This window comes from Musca autumnalis, unplaced genomic scaffold (genome assembly GCF_047663935.1).
Source record: "Musca autumnalis isolate F117 unplaced genomic scaffold, ASM4766393v1 scaffold_5, whole genome shotgun sequence".
Taxonomy (NCBI): domain Eukaryota; kingdom Metazoa; phylum Arthropoda; class Insecta; order Diptera; family Muscidae; genus Musca; species Musca autumnalis.
In genome coordinates this window covers 23,715,522-23,724,497 of record NW_027412088.1, presented here as the reverse complement: position 1 = coordinate 23,724,497, position 8,976 = coordinate 23,715,522, and positions in this window count along the sequence as shown.

Genomic DNA, 8,976 nt, shown 5'->3' with positions numbered 1-8,976 from the left:
ACGATATTTGCTTCAGCTACTTCATTTCCATCAATATTGATACTGAAGGAGTTATCATTATGATACGAATGTGGCCTAAATCGAATTAATTGAGTTTTGGAAACATTCAGGCGTAATTTATTAATACGAACAAACTCAAGAAGAATTGACAAGTCTCGTTCCATTGCTATTTTAAGCGGTAGACTCTGCTTATAGGGATAAAATATGCATATATCATCCGCAAACATAAAAATGGTGCCTTTTAACTGTAAATTGACAATATCATTTATATAAATGGAAAATAATAAAGGCCCCAAACAACTACCCTGGGGCACACCGCATTCAACACTAGCCATATCACTTTTCCCTCCTGAAACCACTACATATTGCTTTCTGTTTGTTAAATAGCTTTTGAATAGTAATAGTTCATTCCCCCTCACACCATAAAACCACAATTTCTGCAACAAAACTTTTGGTATTGAAAGCGGGCTAAGTAGGTACATGCTTTCGTATAGCCTCCATACAAAATGACGCGTCGTCGTTTTAAGGAATTTTTAAGATATTTGTCCCATTTTACCACCGAATTGGTTGTAATTTGGTACTTTGTGTCTCCAGAGGCCAAAAAATATTCCTACCAAAGTTGGTTTATATAGGTCCACGTTTTGGTATAGCCCCCATATAAGACACCATATAAAGTACGCGTCATTTTAATATATTTTGAATGTATTAGACCCATTTGACAACAGAATTGGTTGTAACTTTGTATTTTGTGTTTCCAGAGGCTAATACTATGTTTACATTTACGAAATCCACTCGATTTCAACTGTCAATTCCATTGCTCAAACGTCAAATGAAATCCAATCGATTTCAGATGAGTTTTTATTTGACGTATGCACAAAGGAATTGACAGATGAAATCGAGTGGATTTCGTAAATGTAAACATAGTCTAAGAGACATTTCTACCATAAAATGTTTATATAGGTCCACGTTTTGATATACCCCCCATAGGACGATATATCCCGATTTGCGGTATTTTGAAGATTTTGGCCTCATTATCACACCGAGATGACTGAAATTTGGTACTTAGTGTTCGTCGGGGGTATAAAACTTTCCGCCAGAAATTTGTAGGTGTAGGTCTACGCCATCATATAGCCCCCATAGAACGGTACCTTCCGATTTTCGGTATTTTGAAGGTTATGGCCACATTAATCCACCGAAATGGCTGAAATTTGTGGTGGTTCGACCGACCGAACTTAACGCTTTTCCTACTTGTTTAAGAACTAAAACGGGGCATACCCAGCAAAAATTTTTGTGCATGTGGAGCTATGATTTCACAACATCCTTCGATGCAGTATCCGTTGGATACAATTTATAAGCAGATGCTTTAGAGATCCCAACAATTGGTTGATCCATATTCAACGTTACTAGGCGTTTACACCAGACAGTTTGTCTTTAAATACAACTCTGATTTACTAACACATACATACATTTGTCGTTGGTGTCCCAGCTATTCATCGTTTTTTCACAGACGGTCGGGTTAACAAGTTTTTGACATTTTTTGTAAAAAATAAATGAAACGATAATTGAAATGTGTTGAAAATAAAAGAATATGAACAAAAAGAAAATACGTGAACGCAAAACAAAAAGAAATTGGCGATTTTCATTCATAATTTTACAACTGTTTTTGCAGTTGTCTGGACGCCTACGTCACACATGCAAGTTTTGGGTTTTTGACAATCAATACATGTACTCAACTGTCCTGTCATTTGTAAACGCAGGGTTAGAACCTTTTCTAAAGACAACAAAAAGTCTGTTTAAATTTCTAAGAATTTGTTACAATATATAATTATATATAATATATATATATATATAAATATATATATATATATATATATATATATATATATATATATATATATATATATATATATTGTTCCACAAACATCCCTGAAGGGACAAGGGAGACTTCTCTCATATCAATGAGTGCACCCCGATTCATATTAGCTCAATGACATGGGACCTACTGTTTATCGCCGAGTCCGAACGGCGTGTCTTAAGACACCAGTTTGTAGAGAAGTTTTACATGGCTGAAATACTCAGGAAATGTCGCCAACATTACTGAGGTGTATTTTTCCACCGCTGAAAAATTTTTGATGTTGCCTGGCCGTGGAATCGAACCCACGACCTTCAGCGCGCAAGGCGGGCGTGCATACCATTGCACCACGGTGACAAAACAAAGAAATATAAGCTAAACACGAACATTTTTGCGGTAATTCACGAGACTGAAATTCTTACTGGAGTGGAGTTGGAGTCCATGTCGAAAGCTGAACTAGTGATTGGAAGGCAACATAAAAACATTTAGGGTGATGAAGGAAATCAAATGCGCTTGGATTAAATGGAAAACGGAGAAAGTAAGCTCAATTGAAATTGAATTTAATGGAAACTTTTTTAATTAGTGTTTATATAATAAAGTTCTGTGTATTCTTGTTTACACAAATAAATGCTTTTTATTTATTCTGGGATATTTCGCAATGGCTTGCATTTTTTTTTTGCATCTTTAGACTGACTAAAGGCACAAACCGAAGAATGCATTTAAAATCAATCCAAAGCACTACATCAAAAGCCGTGATTTGGACCGAAAACGGAGTGCATCCTAGCTGTGTGCTGTGGAAGCAAAATGGAGTGCATCCTAGCTGCGCGCTCTCTTGTAAAATTCATAGGTGAATTCATAAAAAAAAGATGTAATCCAACGGCACATGTACTGTACGATACACTTGTACTAATTAAACTGCATCAACGGATGCAAACTTTTTGCTGGGACTGCATTCACGGATGCAAACTTTGCATCCGTTGATGCAGTTTAATCAGTACAAGTGCCGTTGGAGTACATCTTTTTTTATGAATTCACCTATGAATTTTACAAGAGAGCGCGCAGCTAGGATGCACTCCATTTTGCTTCCACAGCACACAGCTAGGATGCACTCCGTTTTCGGTCCAAATCACGGCTTTTGATGTAGTGCTTTGGATTGATTTTAAATGCATTCTTCGGTTTGTGCCTTTAGTCAGTCTAAAGATGCAAAAAAAAAATGCAAGAGAGCGCGCAGCTAGGATGCACTCAATTTTGCTTCCACAGCACACAGCTAGGACGCACTCCATTTTCAATCCAAATCAAAGCTTTTGATGTAGTGTTTTGGATTGAATTTAAAAACACTCTTCGGATTGTGTTTTTAATCAATCTAAAGATGCAGTAAATATGCAAGGGGTATACACGATCAGTTTTGACAGTCGATTTATCGGAAATATCAATAAGTGTCAAACTGTCCAGCAACTACAAAATATTTTGTGGTTGCCTAATGACTGACAAAAATGAACGGCCACACTGGCAAGCAGCCGATTATTTGAGCAAAACTGACAGCCAAAACTGATCGTGTGTTACCCACTCAACTCTACTTTTAAAAATGGTTACAGTGGCAGAAAATGGCAAAAGTGGTAAACTGCTATCATATAATTTGTATGCTATTAAAAGTAAGGGAACACTTTACAGGTTAAAAATGGTAAGAAATGGTAACCTCAGGCACGTAAAGGAACAGAGCAATGTTGTGAAATCATAACTCCAATTGCATTACTTCTAATTTTTTGTATATCTTTCAAGATATAATTTTGCTGGAAATTCGTATTTTAGTGTTAGCGTAAACTATTGGTCTGTTCCTTTACTTTTGAAAATAGTAAAACTGGCAAAAGTAGCAAAAGTTGTAATCTACTTCCATATGATTTGTATGGTGTCTAAAGTTAAGGAACGCTTTTCGTGTAAAAAGTTGTAAAACTTGATGATTCTTGCACGTAAAGGAACAGAGCTTATGTTGTTACACGCAAAACTTTATTTAAACGATTATTGTTTTCAAGGATGGGGTAGATTGCTAAATTTTGTCCACGTTGTTGCATAAAATTTGACAACATATGGTATGTTCCAGAACCTGCAACAAGCTACTATTTTTTACTACGATTACATTTTTTCCATTATGTTTGGTCTGTTCCAGAACTGCAAGAATCTACTAATTTTTACTATTTTTTCCGATAACATAAAGGAAATATTGTTATCGTAGTAAAAACTAGTAGATTCTCGCAGGTTCTGGAACAGAGCAGTTATCATGGTACAATTATTACAGGTAAAAGCAAGTGTTGTTGTACAACAATCGATACAACAACCACATAGAAATTTGTTGTTGTACGTAATTCTAGTGTCAACTTCATTTTTGAAAATTGTAAACAAAAATATATAGAATATCAATATGCTTTGAAGTCTCATAAATATTGGTTTAATGAAATACAAATATATGTAAATTTAATAAATGAATTAACAACTATTTAAACTAACATCAGCAATAATTCCGCGTGTCACTTTTCTTCAAAAATGTTGACAGTGGTAAGTATCACTGCATCTAAATATCCAGAATTACTAATAATGCATGGTTAATTTCAGATGGGGCACATTGAATCACAATTTTCAATTAACCAAATCCAAACATATTATATGCGAAGAAAAGATGAAATCCACGATTCAGAATGAAATTTATCAACATTAATGAATAAACACTGCTAGAAACAAATCAAGAAAACCGATGGTGATGCAGTACGGCAGAAAACTACATACCTGCTGTAATAGGAAATGCAGCCGATGTTGCCAGGATAAGCAAACATCTCTATTTCGGACTCCCTTATACGGCATAAACGAATGAAACATCTCAATTCGATATATAAAATATATTTTGTTCTATGTATGTACATATGTTTTAAATGAAATCAGTGTGTTTGGAAATTATCCCCAAAAATTGTTGGCTGAAGTTCATAGATGCAAAATGGGTGTAACGAAAGGAGTTTCAACCACGGTTGCCACCGGACAAAAAAATTGTCTACCAAAATTTTTCGAAAATGTTACCAAAAAGTTACCAACAAATTAAATTTGCCATTTCGTTTGTTATAGTACGTTTATATATAACCGGATCTAACAACCCCACTGGATTTCAAATGTCAATTCCATTGTGTATACGTCAAATAAATCCTCATTAAGAAGGTTAACCCTGCAAAAGGCTATAATATAAATATGGTGTAACACATCGAACCATGGTAGAATAAGAAAAGGTAACAGCAATACCCAGCTGACTGAACTGGGCTGTAATGTTAGTGTCAAATTCCATACGACATTTTACATATTTATTTCTATGTTCGATGTATATTAGGGATATATATTTTTTGAAGAAAAAAATTATTCATCAGAAAAAAACTATTTCCCATAAAGACTTCTTCACATCATTGGCATGTTAACTCCTCAAAGTCCAAACGACGTGCCGCACACTAAAACACCGCTTATAGAGGCGGTACAATATTTGTTAATATGTGTGGTAGGTATTTTGTTTAACTTGAAAAGAATAATGCCCTAATAAACGTGTGCTATTTTTTTTTTCAAAACAAAAGATTGAAGCAGTTTCTCCTTTTTCGATGAATTGCCAGCGACCACAAACATTTTTGCAAGAATTCTACTTTCTGCGAGAAATTATGAATTTAGTGGAATGATATGGAATCATTCAAATTGAAAATCTAACGAGTTTTCATTCATGTTTTTCAAAATATTCAATCAAATGTGAAAAAATATTAGTTTTTTAAATTCCAATTATTTATAGACATTTTCATTGTTTACATTTACCGATGACAGTAACATTACAAACAAAAACAAATATCTATGTAGTTGTTGTTGAGTTCTATTTGTTGTAGTATTTACTCCACCTTCTTTGTTCTTCCATGATTGCAAATCGAATATTTTTGACTGTAACCTCATAGAAAGTACCTCCCGTTTTTCTTCATTTTAAGGTTATAGCCACAGTATCTATACGAAATGGCTGAAATTTAGTAATTGATCTTGGTAATTGGTCAAACAAAACGCTTTTAAATCCAGAATTTCAGAAAATCCGCGAAATATTCGTTGTAGACCCACTGTAGTATACCAAAATTCATATCTCGACGAGATAAAGCGATTTTGAGATGTGTGTCCGTCCACTAAAAATTTTAACCAAACTGCAGGCCGCAATAGTGGACCAATCTTCACGAATTGTCTCCCACCAGAATAAAAACGATTAGTTTTTAGGGGATCATGAAATATTTAGGGACCAAAAACAAGCTTTCAATCCGACTTTGTTGCGGCTATGTAGGTCGCAATGTTGGTCTGATCGACGCGAAATTTTAAGTATGGTTTGGGTTTAGGACGTAGAAGAAGCCCGCCTTAACTTGATGATCCGATAATATTTAGCGGGAAAATTGGTAAAATTTTTAGTATAATGACTATATCTTTATTACTGGAAGATATGTTCCCCCGAAAGTTAAGGCCTGCGTACATAAGCTGCTCTGCCTGATTGCCTTGCTTTTCTGCTTCATTCCTGACATAATATAAATAAAAGAATAAAGAAGGCCGAGGAAATTTCGAACTGGGTTGCCCTTTTCTTTTTTATTCTTTTATCAGAAGTAAGCAAGGTAAGCAGGCAAGGCATCTTATGTACGCAGGCCTTTATATTTAGAAAAGAAACTCATGACCTTTTCATTGGTAATTTGGTAATTAGTTTTCGCTGTTGTTTTAAATTAGTCAAATATTGAAGGCTTTAGCCACATTATCCAACTGAAGTTGCTCAAATTTGATAGTTACTGTGTATAAAACATTTCTTCCGAGAATCGTTTGATATTGCACCACCAAAAGTCGGGCGGTATGACTTTTGGTACATATATTTTACCAATTATCGAACCGACATGGCTTACATTTTGGTAGTTTCTCTTCGTTAGGGGTATAAAATATTCCTGCAGGTAATTGCATAATTTCACTATTTTAGTTATTCTTAAGGTTTTAGCTGGATGATTCCTATCATCAGTTAGAATAGGTGCATAACCGATGTGTAGAAAGGCACTATGATATTTGCATTTCTCGCCGTTGGCCAATTTGACGCACATTTACATGCAGAAAATAATAAAAGAAAAGCAAAAATATTTGGTCTGTTCCAGTACTGCAAGAACTACTAATTTTTACTGTTTTTTCGCTAACATAAAGGAAAAAATGTTATCGTAGTAAAAAATAGTAGCTTCTAGCAGAACTACCAGGTAGTGGCATCACACCAGATGATCGAATATGAAAAGTCAAATCCCATTATAAAAAATTATTTTTGTTGTAATTTTTCCAACAATATAAAGAAAGTTTTGACATCACATATTCAAAATTTTACGATGCCACTACCTGGTTAATTGTGTCATACAACAAACATAAGACCAAAACTTAAAACTCGACGCCTGACGTGTGCGTACAAAAATACAAAAACAAAATACATGTATTTGTTTTTGTTTTCAATTTGAAATACATGTATTTTGTTTTTGTATTTTTGTACGCACACGTCAGGCGTCGAGTTTTAAGTTTTGGTCTAATAGATTTTATATTATTGTGATTTGAGTTTCTTCGTATTTTAAATCACAATAATGTTTTTTACAACAAACATAAAATCAGGTGGGCTTAGTGTCCAACTGTATAAACTGTGGTTTGTACAATCAAATCTTAAAGAGCAGTACACATTGTCAGTTTTGAATGTCGATATTTTGCAGTTATCGATAACTGTCCAACCTTCCAGCAACCACAAAACATTTTGTAGTTGCATGATGAATGACAAAAATGAACGGCCACAATAGCAAGCACCAACAAAGCTATCATTCAAAACTGGCAATCTGTACTCAGCTTAAAAAGTTACCAAACCAAAAACGAAGTTACCAAGTTACCAACCGTATTGGCCCCGGCACATACGGTCCGTTTTGTGACACGTTGCGCGTTGAAAACAACAACCACATGTAAAATGTGTAAGTGATGCCAAGTTTGTTCTTGCAGTTTTCATGTGGTTGTTGTAACGCAACGCTCAACTCGCCGTATGTGCCGGGGCCTTAAAAAAAGCTACCAAATTTGGTAATATTCTACCAACTGTGGCAACCGTGGTTTCAACGTGCCTTATAGTAAGTTCAGATTTACGAAATCTGAACGTGGGTTTACGTCCTGTTTAATCCATCGCTTGACGTTTTGTGTAGCTAAAAACAACAACCACATAGGACTGGTTTCGTGATGCCAACCACAGCAACACTTGAGACGAAACTGCTGTTCTGATAACTCTTCCTTAGCAAGAGGGGCCTACTAGGGATATTTTGAACAAGTCTGCTTCGTCATAACCAAAAAACACGACTGAGGTTCCATAATAGAAGTTTAACCATACTCTGCAATTGTCTTATTCCGTATAATTCACAGTGCATCCAATATATTGAGATTTCAGTCATAATGTTTTCCATCAGATCCTTGTCTGCAATGATATTTTCAATATTTTTAAGTGCATAAATACCCACTTGACCCTAAATAAATGTAGCACTGACCTGTTTCCGCCAATGCCTGACACACCATTTTACATGGCCTTTTGTTCTCTTACACCATCTTTACAGATTGCTAAACTATTCGAAAGTTGCATCCTGTGGATCTATTATATCGAACTTCGCACGTACATATTACTCGTGAAGTCTATAACTTCAAAAATATGTGTTTAATGTTTGTTTATCAGAAAGTAATAAAATATAAATATTAATTAAAAATTAACGAAAGGAACAACTTCATAGACTTCATATTGTATTTGACACTAGTATTACGGGTGAACCTAATCAGCTGGGACTTGCTTTTACCTGTATTATTGTACCATGTTATGTTATCGACTCACTGGAACAGACCAAATAAACGTTTCTCCATCCCTGGGATGGATAGATTATTGCCAGTTTGTACACTAGTCAGACAATCTGGTAATTCTTTTCAGTGTTATTGTCCGTGTTATTATCCGTGAAGTACATTACATTAATGTCGCTTTAAGATAAAGCTGATTTTATTTTATCACAAGTTGTTTCAAGATTATATTTTATTCTGCCCATAAATAAACACTAAAAACTAAT